Source organism: Dermacentor andersoni, chromosome 2 (assembly GCF_023375885.2).
Source record: "Dermacentor andersoni chromosome 2, qqDerAnde1_hic_scaffold, whole genome shotgun sequence".
Lineage (NCBI taxonomy): Eukaryota > Metazoa > Arthropoda > Arachnida > Ixodida > Ixodidae > Dermacentor > Dermacentor andersoni.
In genome coordinates, this window is record NC_092815.1 from 60,837,329 (window position 1) to 60,856,652 (window position 19,324).

General features: G+C 44.8%; 1 long non-coding RNA gene and 1 other non-coding gene across 5 annotated transcripts in view; one reads left to right on the forward strand and one right to left on the reverse strand.

Annotated features, from left to right (window-relative positions):
• The window catches only part of LOC129387701 (uncharacterized), a 155,220-nt gene that overhangs the window by 106,815 nt on the left and 29,081 nt on the right, over positions 1–19,324 (forward strand). The gene's annotated exons all lie outside the window — the stretch shown is intronic.
• Positions 16,546–16,619, reverse strand: TRNAL-CAA (transfer RNA leucine (anticodon CAA)). Its single transcript has one exon. It is a non-coding gene; the product is annotated as a tRNA-Leu (tRNA).

Genomic DNA, 19,324 nt, shown 5'->3' on the forward strand with positions numbered 1-19,324 from the left:
CGTTCTGTTCTGTTGCAAGCGCATTTTTGTTACCGTGTTCATTTCGATATTGCTTTGTTGGCTTTTGTTTGGTATTGCAACAAACGTTTGGAGCCTGATACCTATTTTGCGTCTCAAACAAATTACTGCTCTCCTTGTTCTAGAAGACTATATATTTTAGTGCTGTCGGCAACGTTTGTGTACTATTATAAACATCGACGGAACGTCCTGCATCTCAATTTTTATTGCTATTTTTTTTCTTCTATACAAATATTCATACCCGCACGCATTCTATCGATAACTTATTTATTCGTGCAGGTGTTCATTTCCACCGCATTATTTAACAATAAGTAGTTTGTTAGACGCAGGGGACATTGTGCACAAAAGTTGTGGCTTCACTGCACTCAAATAATTAATTACTTAACAATTCGATCAGCAAATCGCGATACTTGCAGCGCCGTTCAACACATACCTATGAAACGCATCATCATCCTTACAGAATTGAGTTCACTAAGTTGAGATGAGAAAAAGCATTATACACTGATTCCTCACAATCAATATTTCCATCAGTAAGTACAAAGAGGTAGACTGCACTGAGTCATTGATGCCTCCTGCAATTACTGCTCTTGTTGTCTGCGTAGAGCACCGCCTGTGTGGCTGTTTTACAGGCTGCCCATATATCTTATTTTTTATCTTGCACTTGGGACTGTTCTTGCTTTTCTTTCCTATTTTGGTAATTCTTGTCCAAATGCACAGTCCATGGACGACTACTTCCCAAATTTTCCAGGTATATCATCATCATCATCATCATCATCATCATCATCATCATCATCATCATCATCATCATCATCAGCCTAGTTACGCCCACTGCAGGGCAAAGGCCTCTCCCATACTTCTCCAACTACCCCGGTCATGTACTAATTGTGGCCATGTTGTCCCTGCAAACGTCTTAATGTCATCCGCCCACCTAACTTTCTGCCGCCCCCTACTACGCTTTCCTTCCCTTGGAATCCAGTCCGTAACCCTTAATGACCATCGGTTATCTTCCCTCCTCATTACATGTCCGGCCCATGCCCATTTCTTTTTCTTGATTTCAACTAAGATGTCATTTACCCGCGTTTGTTCCCTCACCCAATCTGCTCTTTTCTTATCCCTGAACGTTACACCTATCATTCTTCTTTCCATGGCTCGTTGCGTCGTCCTCAATTTCAGCAGAACCCTTTTCGTAAGCCTCCTGGTTTCTGCCCCGTAAATGAGTACTGGTAAGACACAGCTGTTATACACTTTCCTCTTGAGGGATAGTGGCAACCTGCTGTTCATAACTTGAGAATGCCTGCCAAACGCCCCCCAGCCCATTCTTATTCTTCTGGTTATTTCAGTCTCATGATCCGGATCCGTCGTCACTACCTGCCCTAAGTAGATGTATTCCCTTACCACTTCCAGTGCCTCGCTACCTATCGTAAACTGCTGTTCTCTTCCGAGACTGTTAAACATTACTTTAGTTTTCTGTAGATTAATTTTCAGACCCACCCTTTTGCTTTGCCTCTCCAGGTCAGTGAGCATGCATTGCAATTGGTCTCCTGAGTTACTAAGCAAGGCAATATCATCAGCGAATCGCAAGTTGCTAAGGTATTCTCCATCAACTTTTATCCCCAATTCTTCCCACTCCAGGTCTCTGAATACCTCCTGTAAACACGCTGTGAATAGCATTGGAGATATCGTATCTCCCTGTCTGACGCCTTTCTTTATTGGGATTTTGTTGCTTTCTTTGTGGAGGATTACGGTGGCTGTGGAACCGCTATAGATAGCTTCCAGTATCTTTACATATGGCTCATCTACACCCTGATTCCGTAGTGCCTCCATGACTGCTGAGGTTTCGACGATATATATATATATATATATATATATATATATATATATATATATATATATATATATATATATATATATGTTACTTCTCTATCTCTCTGGTATAAGTGGAACTGACGACCCTGTTCTGGGAAATGAGGTCGGTATTGTTGAGCTTACTTGTCATTTCGGTAGTCACATGTACACTAATGAAAACTTATCCTTTGATACTCAACGACGTATTTTACAAGCGAAACAACCTGCTAGACAATAGAGCGCTCTCCGAAGGAAATATCCTTGGACCATGGCCTAAGCGTTCTTGCGTGCAAAAGGTCACAAAATCATTTCTGTATTTCTTTAAGGACACTGGATTGTATTAACGCTTGTGACAGTGGAGATTCCTCTGCGACTTTCTGCGAATTAGTGACTATTATTTTTCTTTTCCTCTTTATCTGTTCTTCCCTTTTCCCCCTTCCCAAGTCTAGAGTAGCCAACCGGGCACGTTCTTGGTTAACCTTCCTGCCTTTCCCTCTTCGTTTCTTCTCTCTCTCTCTCTATCTCTTAGCTTTCACATGGCTTAGTGCTCGTACCCGCTTTTCTCTCAAAATTATTTCGCATGATCGCAGAGATTTGCTGCTGCAGTTCTTTCCGAAAAGAAAATTTACATCGGAGTCGCTCTCCATTCATCTAGGGCGTTGTGTTAATAATACGTCCTGTCATTGGTACAACCCGCAAGCACATTGCGGTCGCTGATTTCGCGGAATAAGAAGAAGAGGAATCAACTTCAGCAACTAAGGCATGAAGAACAATAATGGCACTACAACCAAACAGCAACAAGGAGGAAATCGATGCTGGATGAGCCGAACAGCTTTCTTGCAATCGCTTTAATTTTTCCGTTTCCACGAATTTGCCGGCCTCGGTGTCGAAAGGCGCACGCGGAGCGGGATTTCCAAGAAGATTGACGCTAATAAATTATCCACTACTAGCATTTGACGGACATACTCGCTCCTGTACTGCTCCACCTGAAAGTGTGGTCGCAGGTGAACCAATCACGGGCGAGGAAGAACGTGAAGCAATACTTTCGGATCCTCTCATCAGCACTTATCACTGATTTTAAGAGTCTTCCTTGTCCCTTAAGGCCACTTGCCCCTGTTACGATCGGTCAGCAGGGGTACTGCTCTGCAAACCTATCTCAGCCCGCTGCAGTTGTTTCGATCGATCCGCGGGGGTGGCGTCCTTCAGAGAACCGGTGACGACGACAGCACTAACCGACCATGCACTTCCTTGAGAGAATTGGAGACCACGGCAGCGTTAATCCACCATGAGCCTCCTTCGGAGAGTCGGCGACGGCAGCAGGGCTGGCCAAGTTTGGCGGACCATGTATTGTTGGTTCATTTGCCGTGGCCTTCTGGTCTATTTGCAGCAAGAGAGCTTCTCTAACAAAGGGTGTTGTGTGGTGCGTTTCCTCGGGCCCCAGGATTCGTCACAGTCTGCTAACACTCGTGGCGGCTACCGGAGAAGTCAGTTCTGGAATTAAGAGGCGCCGGCTTGGGTGAAGCTTGACAACCTGGTACGAGGACCCACTCAACCCGGTGGATTCTGGGAAACCAAAGTGCGTATGTGAGTGTGTGAGCCCTCCCCCTCAAATGCGGGTCGACAACGCCCCAACTGTGGACGGTCCGATTGGACGAACGTTGGACAGCAGTTTTACCTCCCCTAGGGATCTAGGGAGGACAGAGGCTTTTTAAACAGCAGTTTGTCGGCTGCTAGCGGGGTGTACTTGGTGCTTGGAGCTTTGTACTCGTGTGCTATGTGCTTCGTGGCGGGAGCTTCGTGCTTCTTTTTGCAGTCATGCTAGGCTGTTAGAATGTATCTCATGTTTTAACGTAAATATGTAAATAAATCCTGTGCTCATAGTTGCTGATGAGAGGAAGTTCCTCCCTACAACCACGTCCCAAGCGTGGGTGAGTTGGACGACGGCATGGGCCAGCTACCACATAGTTCGTGCCCGGCTACAAACCTTACAACTGGATGCCAGCGGTGAGGTCGCCCTACAAGTCTGAGACCCCGTCTCTCTACCGAAGGCTGCCATTCTCTACTACTTCAGCGTTTTTCCTCTCCTAGCTGGCTGTTGATCGTATATGTTGTCGAGTTCTGGTTCTCATCCCGCTGTTCTAGAAACTCACCCGAATGTTTTTTCTTGGTTCGCAGCTCCTTCTTTCTTTTTTGTTATTTTCCGGCCGTATCTACCTCAGAGTGTCTAGTGAATTGTAGCTTTCGCACTCATGAGGCACTTTCAACTTTCTTTGCCTTCATTTATAAAAAACTATATTTTTTCTCTCTTACGGCTTTTGGTGGCCATCGCGTAATAATGCGAACGAAACGCTTTTCAATTTTCTCCCTGTTTTATCCTGCGTACCGACAGGCCCCGCGTACGTGCTTGCCTGTTATTGTTTTAGTACTTGACTGGGTATGTCAATTTTTGTGGGCAAAAGCAGTGTTTAGTACGAGGACGTAAATATCACCATCTTTTTAAAGTTCGCCGCTCCCTTTGCAGTGGAGAGTGCGCGCAATCTCGATCATGCGTACATATACCGGCACAACGTGACACGACGCCAGCGACTGTACACAGCTATATTTGTATATGGACGTTTCTATTTGTAAATGCAAGGCTTAATAAATCTCGCTTCTCCGACTACGTTTAAAGCGTACTAAAGTACCCGTTCACTACTTTGACGTCAGATGCCTCGTCATCAAACCCGCAGGTTCTACGAGTGCTGCCCCCAAGATGACGACGGAGGTAGAGATCAAGCGCGATTTCTTTAAATGCGTGCAGGATAGTAAAATATCTTGGTCTATCGAACATTTTTTTCAGTAGTTTCACACCCTCATTCATTGCTCGTTGAAACTGGGACATTCGACGTGTATGCGTTAGTGCGAAATCTCCTGCCGCCCAAATTCTCAGTCGTTCCTGGCTATTCGAACCACCAGGTAGCTGGTGCTACCACCAGCTTTGGAAATACCGTGAAAACAACAACAGTTAGTGAGAGTCTATTACTGTAACACAAACTGCCTTCTATGCACTAACTTACACGCCCAGTGTTAGTCTTTAATGGTCCTCTTGTTACACGTTATTTCTCGAACTGCTTCGTTAGCCACTTTTTATTTCTTTCTTCTTTTTTTACTTCAGCTTTCCGTTCTCGCGTCGAGTTGGCGCTTTTATTTAGCAAGTCAGTATAGCCGTTACACCTGATTATACTTCTGCTTGGCGGGGCGCTTGTCACACAGACCCGGGTAATTTATCACTCCCACTGTTACGGAAGTCGATATAGACTTTTGAAAAGATGGCAAGATGCCGAGCGCAAACGCAGACAGTGCGATTCGCAGAGTGCCTAGAAGGATAACCGGCTTGCTGGCTCGTGTTCTGATTGAACCCCGGCGCGGGATTGACCTTGAACCGATTGGCACGGAAATAGCTATTCCGGCGGAATTCGCCATCGCTGAACTGAATTTCGCGTCACTCTATATACGCGAAATTACGAAATGGTCTCAGTGCAAACGGGTTTTTAGAGCAATCGAGGTTAATCTCAATCCCAGTCATAATCTGTCAGAGCACCCTGAACAGAGACTGCAGCTTTGATGACGAGGCAGCTGACGTCAAAGCCACGACGAGCGAACGCTGATGCAAAGCATGCAAGAGCTCAGCGCTATCTCTGCCGTTCGTTCCACCATCTCCCACACTCCTCGGAAAAACATGGCTGCCACCAACAATCGCTGCAAATTTTTGTCTATGCTGTTCAACCTGTCTGCACACGCTACAGTTCATGTGTGTAAGTAGATGTTTCTCTCAGGGAAACACCGCGGATGTTATACGGAGCGCCAACATGTTCCACGTGATCAGAGTTATTTTCTTCTATGTGCTTACTGCGCGCATCTAGCCGATGAATGTTCGCACCGCAAACGTTAGGCTTGCGTATACGCGTTTACCTGGATTCTCGTTTTGGAATTCACGCTCGTTAATTTCCATCAAATGTTTCGCCTTGCAGACATGATAACTGCACACTGTTCATATTCATGAGACAGGTATTATGCTTTCCAAGCTGATATAATTTCCTGCTTCCCATTATTTTTGCAGGAAATAATGTTTTGATGTGTTGACGAGCACGTTGTGCGTTTGCCTTTATGTGTGTAGGCCGATGTTCTGTTTCGTCATTTCCTAGTTTTTATAATACGAGGTATAATCTACGCTTGACGAAGACAGATCGTGACTGTGGTCTAGGTTAAGTCACCATGAAACAGCGAAAACTCTTCATTTGATTTCATCTCCCTAAAGAAACTAGATAATCACAGGCATGAATAGAAGTTTATAGAAGAGTGCATACAAACATATGTGTAAAACAATAACTCTTCGTGGAACAAGAAGCAGATGGCGCCATATTTATGCGCCATCATCTCGTTTTTAAATGTCACTAATAATAATGAAGCTTTGTTCAGAGAAAATAAATGAAGAGCGTACGCTTGAACAACAACGCGCTAATACTTTATTAGGATTGCCGAGGCGTTCATTGTCATGTTTTGTGCTTTCTTAATTGGGCCGTGGTGCCGCATTATTTAACATCCATTGCTTTCGTATGTGAACAAATAGAGGTGGCAAGCAAATACAGGTCCGAGAAGATTGTGAAACGTCCATGTGACGTTTAGGGCACAACTAAATCTTCCACTCAAATTGCTGTCGAGCTTCTACATGTTGCAGTACATTTTATCATCGCTTTTTTGTCGTACCGCGTGAGACCCACTACAATTTACGCTAAAAGCTCCATCACTACGGCATCAAGGGGACCGACCAATACACTGACGTGTTCGCTGTCTAGCTAATTCAAGTAAGAGGAACACTCAAATGCACTGTTCAGCCTGGGCAATACAAAGAGGTGTGGCTTGCTTTAATGCCAGTGGTTAACCGAATAACAAGCGAAACTAAACGAATGCTAGTATTCGTAAAGCAGTGCCTGCGTGAATGAACCACGTGCAGTCGGGTTCTAGAGCAAATGATTGCTATCTGTTTAGTCACTGCGAGTGGAACAATTTAGACGTGCAGCATGAGTGCTCGTTCTTCCTTTACATCAACAGAATAGAGCAAGGTGGTTCTTTTATTAGTTTCAACATTCCACGGGACACTTGTGGCGTTCGATGACAAAGAACAATAGGTTGGGAGCATACAAAGTAGAAAACTCAGGCGGTCCAAATTTCTGGAGTCCCCACTACGGCGTGCCTCATAATCAAATCGGCGTTTTGACACGTAAGACGCCATACTTTTTTAAAGTAGGAGTAATGCCACAACTGTGTAGATCTTGTTGTCATGCCGTTTCGATTGTTTCATCGTGGTCCCTCTAGCGTCGTCATTCTCGTCATGCTTGGAAAGCGCCTGTTCGACTGCTATCTTTTTTGTTGAGTGAAGGGGTTTTTGCGTTAAAATTGTGTTCAACTTGGTCATGTGCTTTATACTTGCAATACTGCAGAATCACTCATCAAGAGCAGCGTTCTTCGTAAAAATCAATGAAAGCTTTTATATATATATATATATATATATATATATATATTGTACTGAAGGCACTGGGCAGTGGGCATGATGCTGGTGTGCTGGTGCAAAAGAATAAGACGACGAGAAGTGCTGGCTTCCCCGTTACGATATAGCGCCGACCTGTTTAAGCCTAGCGCTACAACCTATAACTAGTGACCTGTCTGCTAGGCGAACACACCCGTTGCAATATATATATATAAATATATCGGATCGTTCGCGGCGGCTGCATTTAGGTGGGGACGAAAGGCAAAAACGCCGGTGCTTCTTGAATTAAGTGCACGTAAACTACTCTTGACCTACCACCGTGGTAAATATTACTCCAGATTTATTATTTATTTATTTATTTAACCATACTGCAGGCAATTCTTTGGCCCTAGCAGGAGGGGCATTTTCGGAATGACAAACAGTGAATAACAGCAATAAATTCTCAAACAGCAAATGGGGCAAAAGCAACAGCGCTAACACAATGAAGCAATTTTCAACAAAACAAAAAACAAAAGAACAGACAGAACAGAACTCCAATATATCGCGTTTCTCCAATATATCGCAATTCTCCAATATATCGCGTTTTTGACGCGCAAAGCCTCAGAAATAATCTTGTTATAGCTTGCAAAGTTTGTCAAAGCTAAGTTCGGCAAATGTGCAACGCACTCACACGTACCAAGCGACATTGAAGGGCCTGCGGGATCGGGCATGCGAATTTAAACTTTCGTTCGGCAAAATGCGAACTTACGAAGACTTTGGAAATGGTTGAAAAAGGGGAACAGTAATGGGGTAGTGCGGAGGGGGCAGAGTATTGTGAGTGCTGAAGGGCAAAGGGGCGTGCGTTTTGCAAGCCCAGCCAGCTTGTTGCTCCGGGGTCAGTCGAGGTGTAGCTTAAGGGACCCACGGTGCAGTCCGTCCTAATGGCGAAACAGTGCGAGTACCAGCGAATGTAGACAGCGCACGAACGATGGAGAGGTCTGCAGTGACGCAATATTGAGCGCGGGGAAGCGGACACGTAATCGTTGCAAATGGCTTGTCGGGCGTGATCTCGAAAATAGGCATGCGGTAGGATACAGATTGCAGCTGGACATTGCAATGTTTTGTAACCCGCCCACCTTGATCATTCGGAGCTGCTTTATTAGAATGGATAAATTAGGTTGTAAAGCGACTGCTTTTAAGGACTTTGGGCTTAAACTCGGCTTGTTTCTACGGTAAGGTTGCCCAGCGCCTTACTTTGTTTCTCAATGCACCTTTCCGCCATAAACCTGTGCGCACGCGCTTCTATAGCTGAACGCACTGATTTCTACCATGTTTTATAGCCGACATCGATGGCTGCACCTAAGACGGACAACCATATCGCCGCCTAATAAACTATACTTTCTTCATTATTTTTTTACCATATTTCGAAAACTAAAAGAAAGAAGAGAAGAACATTGCTGCGGTGCAAGGACTTGTCACGTGGTCACATTTTGTTTCGTTATTTCTTTTCTTGTTTTGCCCCCCGCAGCCCGCCCTTCCCCCCTCCTCCCCCGAGTGAGTGAGTGAGTGAAACAACTTTGTTTGGTCCACTATAGACGTAAGCAAACTCAACGTCACCTGGCTAGGCCCATTCGGGGACCATACAAAATTTCCGGCTGCGCCACTGCCCCAGGTGGTCAATATAATCTGGAGCTTCCAAACGGCTTCCCTCGTAATCAGATCGTGGTTGTGGCACGCAAAACTACAGAACTTTCATTTTTTTTAAATGCAACAATTTTCTCTTAAATTTTTCAATGCTTAGTTAACGATAACACTCAGCGTTTCTCCTTCACCTGAGTTCTAGGTGCGAGAGATAAACCTTGTTATTAATCGCGATCGCTCCGCTTCGACGTCTTTCGTATCCAATATGTAGCTGCATAAGATGAGGCACAATCAGCCATTATTCTCATAAATCAAAGAAAGAATATCAAGTATCTCTAATCTCGCAGCCACACTCTTAGCTGCAGACCGGTCAGCAGTTGGCTGCGGACACTAGTGGTTGTTCAGAGAGAGTGAGTGAATAAACGTTCTTACGAAAACCATGCTGCTGATCCCCAGAGGTGGGTGGCCACCCTATTCCAGGTAGCCTTGGTTCTGTGCTGGTGGCCTAGCTCTGTTCACCAGCCGCAGCTGGTCCTCAGGTCTTCGGCTTGTCAGCAGGGCCTTCCACTGGTCTTCTATGTGTGCTTGGATCGGCGTTCTCCGCGGGTTTTATTTGTTTCCCAGACCATGTGGTAAAGGCTGTTTGATCTATTGCGGAATTGGCAGTCTCTTACATAGGTTGCGGGGTACATCGCGTGTGGTAGAGTGCCGTGGATGTAATTGTTCATCTGAATTCGGCGTAGTATGATGGCTTCTCTGTAAAGTTTGCAGTGTGGTGGCGGATATTCCTGCCTGTTCTTCTTGTAATGATCTAGATTGTTGTTTGCGTTGTATATTTTTCGTTTTTGTCTGACCGTGGACAATGTCCTTGTGGGGTTGCCCGACGTACATGTTCTCAGGCGGCTGCGAGAAAATGGGGAGAACTCTGCAAGTGGGTAGCGAACACATAGCGATGCTCTCGCACAGCGGCCTCGAAGTGCTACAGAGCGAAGCATTTTCTAATTGAAACCAGTATTGATGACTACACATTCACCCACTGGAAAGTTCATTACGTTCATGCCGTTTAAATGTTATGCCAAAAAACCAGCGCTCTTCCCAATGAAGAATTTTCATTCATTCTTTTTCATTATTCACGTCTCGCGCATGTGTTTTTGCTGCGCAAGTTGTCGCTGAGCCTACAACACGCGCGTGCATACGTGCAAGGCGCCAAAAACAACTAGAAATAGTTGAGGGCAGGGAATGGCTAATAGAAATAACTGTCAAACTTTGTTCCCGACTTGAAGAGCACAGGGGGTGAGCGCGCCAGAAAACAGCTTCCACCCCAAATGGCGTAATCCGCACAGAAAGGGATTAACGCTAATGACTCGCGGGGCATCCCTTTCTCCCGGACTGCTCCGGCTTCAGAGCTTCGGCTCTCTTTTGTGCATGGCGACACAATTTAGCGCCGGCGCATGCAAGCGGTTGACGTAGGGGCAGAGGAGGCTGAATTACCTTGAGAGAGCTTTTTGTGGCGGCAGGAGGGCTGAAGCGTTTGCTTGGGATGCTGGAGCTTTTCGCGTTTACCACTCTGATATTTCTTTTCTTTTTTTCTGTTCGTTCGTTAAGCAGTTCTTCGACTTCTGGAGTTCAGCGTACGCGACCCACCATGTTCTCTTGTCGTGATGTGGCCAGTAACTAAAAGACCTGACTGGCCACCTAGGTTGACGGGCACGGGTTGTGATGTAGAAGTTCGGTCGCTTATATCTCGCTGCCCACTGCTTGTCTCGTCACCCCGTCGATCCTCCTGACAACGACGAATAGGATGCCGACACTTCCCTTCTGGCCATTTCTTACTTTCGTGAGATCGTTACTTAGCAGCGAAAGCTTGACGACCTTCTATAGTTTTCTTGCTGAATGCGCGTTGCGCTTGCACGAGCGAAGTGGGGCGCCCTCAAAGCTGATCAAGGAATTCATTAACTACCGACAGATTTTACCAGTTTCTGTACAAAACGTCTCTATGTATCACTAAAGTTCTGTTGTTGTTCTTTTGTTCTTTTGCCCATGTTTTGCGGTGAGACGTGTAAAGTGTTCATACACCAAAAGAAACATGTTGATGTTCCTTATAAAGGTGGTTTGTGATCGCCACAGCCCTTTGACCTCAATGACCCATTCTTTCTAATGTTGTGCGACAATTCTGTACGAAACAACATTACCTAATTGTTTTGAAAACAGTTCGTAAAGTATAATGAAGTAGATGGCTTGAATACGAAAGCTTGAACGTTATGCAACAGGGAAATAGCGAGGCGTGAAGCGACAGCGTCGCCACTATAGCGTCCAAGCAGGCCAAGTGCATATGACACGATGCTTCCTCCGCCTTCACAAACTCCTGGCAACGAGGGACTCTATTACTTTCTCTGCGTCGCCTTTCCAAGATTCTCTTCTCATGACTTTCTCTGGCCAGATATTCACGATGAATATTTCTTGTAACAAAGGTAACCGGCTCTTTCCCGCTACTTCCGGTGCCATGGTCCTAGTTGTTTTCCATGTTTGGCCTTCCTTTTTAGACTGTGATTAATCGCCATAAATGAAGTGCCACAACTCTACTTCCTTCGTCCGCAACCTCTTAGCTCATTCATTGGGCAAACAACATGCTTGAGATACCATACCAAACCTGCAATGCTGCGGTGGCTCTGTGCAGCGTTAACACTCATTTGGGCGTGCCTCCGGTGGTGGCTCTCCTAAATGCTGCTCGAGGTGCAGGCGTTGTACGCACTGCATACAAAAGAAGCGGAAGAAGCTGCAAGAACAATTTGCATGCTTGCTGTACTCCGCGATTATGTGCTTCCTTACTAGCGAAATCCCATCGCCTCGGACTGAAGCTGATAATGACCGGCGCTGCGAGGCTATGCCAAAGTGGTTACCGGTTATGGAACTGCGTCTCGAGGGATTGTTTTAATCCTCGCTCGTAACCCTTCCTGCTCCAAGCACTGTTCTTTCTCCTCGATCGGTAATATCCTTAGTATGTTGTCGCGGAAATGTTTATGCTTGGCCGAAATGTACGCATGGGACTGCATACTACAATTGAAAATTGCTATTAAACAGCGCATGTCACTTGCGTTTTGTGTTTAGGAGAGGTTTTTCTTTCCTTTCTCGCTGACGGTCGTACTTCGGGACTTGCAGTGGAAAAAGATTAAGCAGTAAAAACTGTATGTATCAGGCAGGAGTTAGCTGCAGTGTACGTACAAGCGACACTATTTACTAGAGACGCTCGGATGAGTAATGCTTAAATAGCGATAGCTAAGGTAGCCTGTTGCTGGGCAAAACATGCGGATCATTAAAACCAATGTTGGTGCCCTTTCAAGAGATTAATTATTTGAAGCACAGTGAAAGGAAAATGAGGAAGCATGACAGCTCGAGGTACACTCGCCGACAAAATATTGCGGGCCGCGCGAGCACTTGGCGAAACGGCCCTCTTCCCCTTCTAGCGGCGCACCCCTGGTGTCGAGACCGACGCCTGCGCGCATGCGCGTCCCTCCGAGACTGCAAGCGTGCATGTTTCCGCGACATCCGAATGTAGCCGCAAGGTGCCCCTCTTGCGATTGGCGCTGAAGCGGCTTCGACGGGCAAAACTATATGAAGCGTGTTTAGCAGCGTGAGCTTGCGCGCGCCGCTGCTGCCGATTTTTGTCGAGTCATGAGCGCTGACGGATAGGGCTCCGTGGCGAACACAACAAGTGATCTTTTTTTTCTTCGCAGCACCTTTTTATGGCCAATATTTGTTATTTCTTTCTTTTTACGAACGGGGCGTTCTCCCGCAGAGGAGCCTGGCAGAAAACGCGCTTTATAGAAGGAGACAGGAAAGACGAAAATGAACTCTTCATTTCCTTGTATAAGCGAAGTTTTGCCCGTCGAAGCCGCCACAGCGCCAATCTCAAGAGGGGCACCTCGCGGCTACATTCGAACATTGCCGGCGCGCAAGGAAGAAGCGCGGAAACATGCAGGCTTGCAGTCTCGGAGGGTGCGCGCATGCGCGCAGCTGTCGGTCTCGACACCAGGGGCGCGCCGCTAGTAGGGGAGAAGGGCCGTTTCGCCACGTGCTCGCGCGCCCCGCAATATATTGTGGGCGAGTGTACATGAAAGGGAGAGCGAATATTTCAAAACATTGAGCGTTAGCTGTCTTTAAAAACTCGTATAAACCGGACTTCTGCACACCAATGCATTTTGAAATATTGACGGAACTCGCACATATATTTTGAAATCAAACTCCTAAAAGCGCGTAACGTGTCCTCCGGAACCTAGGCCTACTCATACAGCTACTTTACTGCTGCTGCTGCTGGTGCTGCTGGATTGGCTCGTGCCTCTGCGTATATATTTGCGGATGTATATTCGAAGGCGCTGCTTTGCACAATTGTCCTGAACCGGGCATAGCGTGAACCGACACCGGATATAGTGCAAAGCGAGGCGAACCGACGTGGCCCACGGTGGCAGGTGATGCACGTAAGAATGCGGTCATGAACTCCAATACAAACACCCCGTCATCGTCATTCCACCGTCACCGACTTCCTTCCATTGTGATCATTCCTTTGTTGTCCTGCCGTTGCGTAGATAGCGCTGTGTAGACGTTTCACACAGTGCGCTCGCATGATTTGGTGCATTGATTTCGACTCAAGTGTACGACCCTTGACGATTGCCTGTTTCCGAGAGGGAGTGCTTCTCAACGCGACCAGGCCCACAGAGTCTTGCTAACTTTCATGCAAAAAGCTGATTTGGCCTCCCGTTTATAGACATTTTTTTCATGTTCCCACTTTCTTTTGTCCGTGTCTCGGTCATTTGTTTATTTCCTGTTTTCTTTCCTATTTTCTTCTCTTATTCTACTCTTTTCCTTCCTTCCTCCGGACAGTGTAGGCAGGCGTTGTGCCCCTCTCGTTGGCAGTTGTCAGCTTGCTCCCTCCCTGTTTCCTTTGTGTGGTTGTATGTATCCATATAATAATAATAATAATAATAATAATAATAATAATAATAATAATAATAATAATAATAATAATTTCGACTTAGCCTGTGTGCGATGAAAGTTGTCACATTTCTGATGGATAAACATAAACGTTGCATGCGGTTTCACGCTGCATTGGGTTAACGTAAACACAATTGTATACTTCGCGATTAGTTGTATAGCCTTTGTTACTCATGGCTTTACTAGAGCATCGATTCACATGAATGTACTTTGGATCTGCGTAATTTTGTTTAGCACACTTTGTGCAGCTGGTCTCCGGCTCTCCGAAAGCAACGAGAGTCTGTGTAGAGAATGAAGATGCGGTGGACAAAAACGCTTGCAATCTCAGGCAGTCAGAGGGACGACAGGAAGTCCAAGGCACTGAGGTAAACACCCCTGACTACGGTGAAAAAACTGGGGAAGGTCATATAAAAAATAATAAGAAAGCAAGCAGAGAGAGAGAGAGAGAAATCGCACAATCGAAAAACTCAACAGAAGTTAGCGCCACTCAGTACTGAAGTCGTTTGTAGAAATATATAGCCCCTAAAAATCGCAACACCTTCATCATACTCTGCTGCCGTGGCAGAAGTTACGACAATTATACGCAATTACAGACAAACAAATAGAAAAAGACAAGTAGCGTACAGGTGAGCAGTGTTCGAACATTTCTCGGTGATAACACTCAACCTCAATCATACATGCCCTTACATTTTCCTAAGCAACTAACGTGTACAGTCGAGTAAATCTTGTTCCGCGCTTTTCGATTTTCGCAATATGTCTGCGGCGCAGTTACACCAGGCCTGTCACAATAAATTTATTCGAAGGTTTTAACCGAGTGAAGTGCTGCCGACAAATGACCTAACTCGTACCTTCATTATCAATATCAGTCAATATAAACAGACTTCAATTATGTTGAGTTTGAATCGTGCCGAAATGCCTGAGTGGAAACGCTTGCCCCTCCACCTTCGCTGGCAAAGTGATTGCGGAGGGCAGTATGCAGCGCGAAGTTTAGCTAGCGACCATAAAGAGCACACCTTCGGACTGCATGAAAACTAGCAAAAAATAATGTCCTATGGGAATTAGCGGTACGCCACACGTTCTTACATCTGGTTTTTTTATTATTTGATTGTATGGTAGACACAATTACCATAAATCTCTTGAGAATATTTTGCACCTTGCACATACATTCCCCAGCCATATGCATGATTACTCAAACCAGTGCAGATTCGAATGCAAACATCATGTACTGCGTGGCGTTAGCAATCCCGCGTTATAGTTTCTTAACAACGTTAATGTATGCAACTCCTAAGACTTACTGAGCGAGAGTGCATTGCTAACTTCGTATGCTGAAGTACGCGTTATTGCGATATAGATTTAGGCACTTTGTGAGTGCAAGCTCGCTAGGTAAAGAACAGAAAAAATTGAAAGGGCTTACCTTATTATTAGTATATTATGTTTTGGTATGATCGTTTGTATAATAAGTGCGAGCATTACACGCTTTGCCTAGCCTCGTGTGCTGCAATATTGCCTGGCGTGCTGCACTTTAAAAAGTGACAGGGCCAGGACGGAGGCGCTGACTGTGATTTGCTCCAGTGGTGTACTTCCCTCAAGGCGATTTACGATGGTGATGAGCAGACCAGGCAGCACAGCAGGCTAAACGCGCTGTTACGCGGCACGTTTGAGCACGCGGCACGTTTGAGAGTACGGCAATCGCGGGGCGTAGTTGTGCTTGTCTTATTGCGTGGGCATTTTTTTTTTTTTTTTTGGACGCATCAAGCAATGTTTACCTAACTTGTAGGAAGTTTAAAGCTGCCCAATTAGATCTTTCCCAAAATGTTCTGCAACTTCCTTGTTGAAATATTTGCTCTAAAATTATTACTTGCGAAGTTGGTTAAATAATCGCGGTTATTTGTAGAAATAAGCACAATTCGAAAAATAGTGTGCCTTGCTCCATGGGATAGCCAAAGACATGCGCTTGGTGATGACTTCCTAAGATGCTTTGGAATATTTTTAAAAAATCTTTATTACAGGTAGCTGGAACACTTCTATAAAAAGCTTTCCCAGCATGCACTTCATCTCATTTAAGAAAAGCAGTAGGAACGACATTTCAGACTTCGAATCAGCTGAGCGCATATTGAATAAAATAAATAAATAAATAAATAAATAAATATATAAATAAATAAATAAATGACAATAAAACATTTTGTACTATACTGCAAAAATTCTGATACTGAGCGTAATATGCTTTTCACGAAGATACAAACTCTGGATAATGAGCCAATGTCACTATTTAAATCCTGATTGAATAGCTATCAGAAACCTTGCAGCAATGTGTAGCGCTAGCATTGGTATAGTTCCTTGTAGAATCGGGAAGATCGAAAAGTTACTAAATATTACTATTAAACGAGAAGAAATGCGGTTAACCGAGGGGCCCAATTTTTATGAGTCATATGATAAGAAGCCAACAAACAGTGACACCAAGGACAAGATAGGGGAAATTACTTGTGCTTAATAAATGAAATAAAGAAAGGATAAATTAATGGAAATAAAAGTGGATAAAAATAACTTGCCGCAGGTGGGAACCGTGACCCACAACCTTCGCATTTTGCGTGCGATGCTCTACCAATTGAGCTACCGCGGCACCATTTCCCCAGCCACTTTCTTGGATTTTTATGCTTCTTTGTAGAACCCTGGGAGTATTAGCCAGCGCCACCACTCAGACACCTTGGCGCCGCACGTGGAACATCATTTCTTCCGGTGGCATCACGTGAACGTGATCTTTTTGGGTGACGGCAACCAACACAGGCTGTCAGAACACTGGAGTAATGGAGAGCGCGGCATCCGCGGCGAGCCAGTTCCTCTTCGTGCTGCCTCTCGCTACAACGCGAACTAGGCGCGAGAACGCAGCGCACACGAAGCCATCAGCTATCTCGCTTGAGCAAGCTTTCGTACCCAGCTCAGTTTACCTCCAAGGTAGAACGCGCGCCGACACGCTCAGCCGTGCCATGTACAAACGGAGTGCGCTACCCCGTCTCGTACTCCTAGTATACGCGCGTATCACCCCGCTACGCACCCTGCCCCCTTGCCTGCGCTAACGGACGCCGCCACAACAAGCCATCACCCTTCTCGACTCACCCTCGCATGTTTCCCCTAGCATCTATAGCATAAGCCGTGCGGACGCGATTTTGTCGCAACTTTACTTTATACGGAACCCCACATCGACGCCGACATAGACGAATATGTGTAAATTCGCCCGATGGGTCCATATATTTGACATCGCAATAGAAAGGGAGGTCACTGACTATATTAAAAACAAAATGTCTTGTTTACAGTATGATGGTGACCTGTCTTTTTCGCAAGAAATAAGGATTATGTACACAATAAGGTGCGCCGAAAATAACAGAAGGAGGTCATAATTATAAGGCATCAAATTTTTCTTAAACTTCAGATAAGAGCCTGGCAAGGAAACAGGAGTTTAGCATTGCCAGTCATCATCTAGAGTCTGTGCAGGAGTACGTTTATATAAGTCAATTACTGACAGGGGACTCTGATCATGAGAAGGAAACTTCAGAAGAAAAAAGAATAAGTTGGAGTGCATACGGCAGACATTGCCAGATCCTGACTGGAAGCTTACCACTATCATCGAAAAAAAAAGGTGAACAATCAATGTATTCTACCGGTGCTAACATACGGGGCAGAAAATTGGAGGTTGACAAAGAAGCTCGAGAACAAGTTAAGGACCGCGCAAAGAGCGATGGAAAGAAGAAAGGCGTAACGTTAAGCGACAGGAAGAGAGCGGTGTCTATCAAAAAGAAAATGTGGATAGGCGATATTCTAATCGACATTAAGAGAAAAAAAATGGAGCTGGGTAGGCCATGTAATGCCTAGGTTAATTTGTTAACAAAACGTCGCTTCATGCACTGAAGCACAAAAGTAACTGGAACGCCAGTGCATTTTCCCACAAAGTTCGGGAATTCATATCTTGAAACTGGTGTTGTCCTGAGATTTCATTCTAAGTGGATCCGCCTTCCGAACTTCACTGCTAGAATTAGTAGATTGCAATATGGGTCATAATATAATTAGCTAGAAAGGTAATAAATGAATTATTGTTAATTATTTGACTTCGCATTCCAATTTTTTGTGCAAGTAGTGTCCGCCTTTTCGAGTAGACCACCTCATGAATTAGAAGTGAGCTATCTGCCGCAGGCAACCTTTAAAAAGTTTGGAAGTGTTCTCTGAAACACACTGTATAACAGGTGGACCATTGGATTTACAGAATGGGTGCCAAGAAAAGGGAAGCGCAGTTGAGCATGGCAGAAAATTAGGGGGGTTGATGAAATTAGGAAATTCTCAGGGAGAGGCCTTCGTCCTGCAGTGGACATAAAATAGGCTGATGATGATGATGATGATCATGAAATGTATAGAGGCAATCATTGGCTGTTAGTGACCGAATAATCTTGGTTGTTCGATTTATGTGTAAATAAAGGAACACAGGAATGCTTGTAACTTTCAGTGTGAATTAAAAATTTGTTGAACGTTGCGTATTTTAGTTACGTATTTGGTTGGACAAGGTAATTACGTGCCCTGGCGATCGTGTGCTCTTTATTTGCTTTTTATTCTGAACACTCGGGGTGTCGAGCAAAAGAAACAGAAAAATAAAAAAAAAGCTTTTCACAAAATTGTACGTTGGAGTGCCTAGTGCCTATTAAAAGCTGCAACTTTATCGTACAATTTGAAAATTTAGTTACCGGCTATAGTGTTAAGCCATACCATCAAATCTAACAGGTGTGTTTCTTTATCGTTAATTGAATTTTAAAGATGTCCCCTCTGGCATATAGCTCAAACGCATTCACGTAGCATGATTACTCGATGAGGTGGACGATAATTACACCGGAAATCAAAGTGCATAATTCAATTATTGAAAAAATTTCACACCAGATTTTTAACTAACCACTTGCGCGCTGATATAGCAATACACGAATTCAAGCTAGTGATTTCACAAGGTTCATTCATTTGGAACAAATTTTGAAACAAGCTCCATCAAACTTCCGCGATAGATGTGCCGTTGTCCCACTTCCTTTTTTAAGAACACGTTGTTTATACATTGGGGCTCTAAAGTTAGCGGAACATCAATGCATTTCATCGCAATTATTGCGAACGCATATCTTGAAACTTGTGTCATCTTCATAATTATTTGCAAGTGGACATGACTTTCAAAGCCACCGGGTAGAATTCGGAAATTGCAATACGTGCACTAAATTGTAATCAGCTTAAACTGTAATTAACGATACAGTGTTGATTGGTCAATCATTTATTTTAATTTCTCATGCAAATAATGTCCACCTC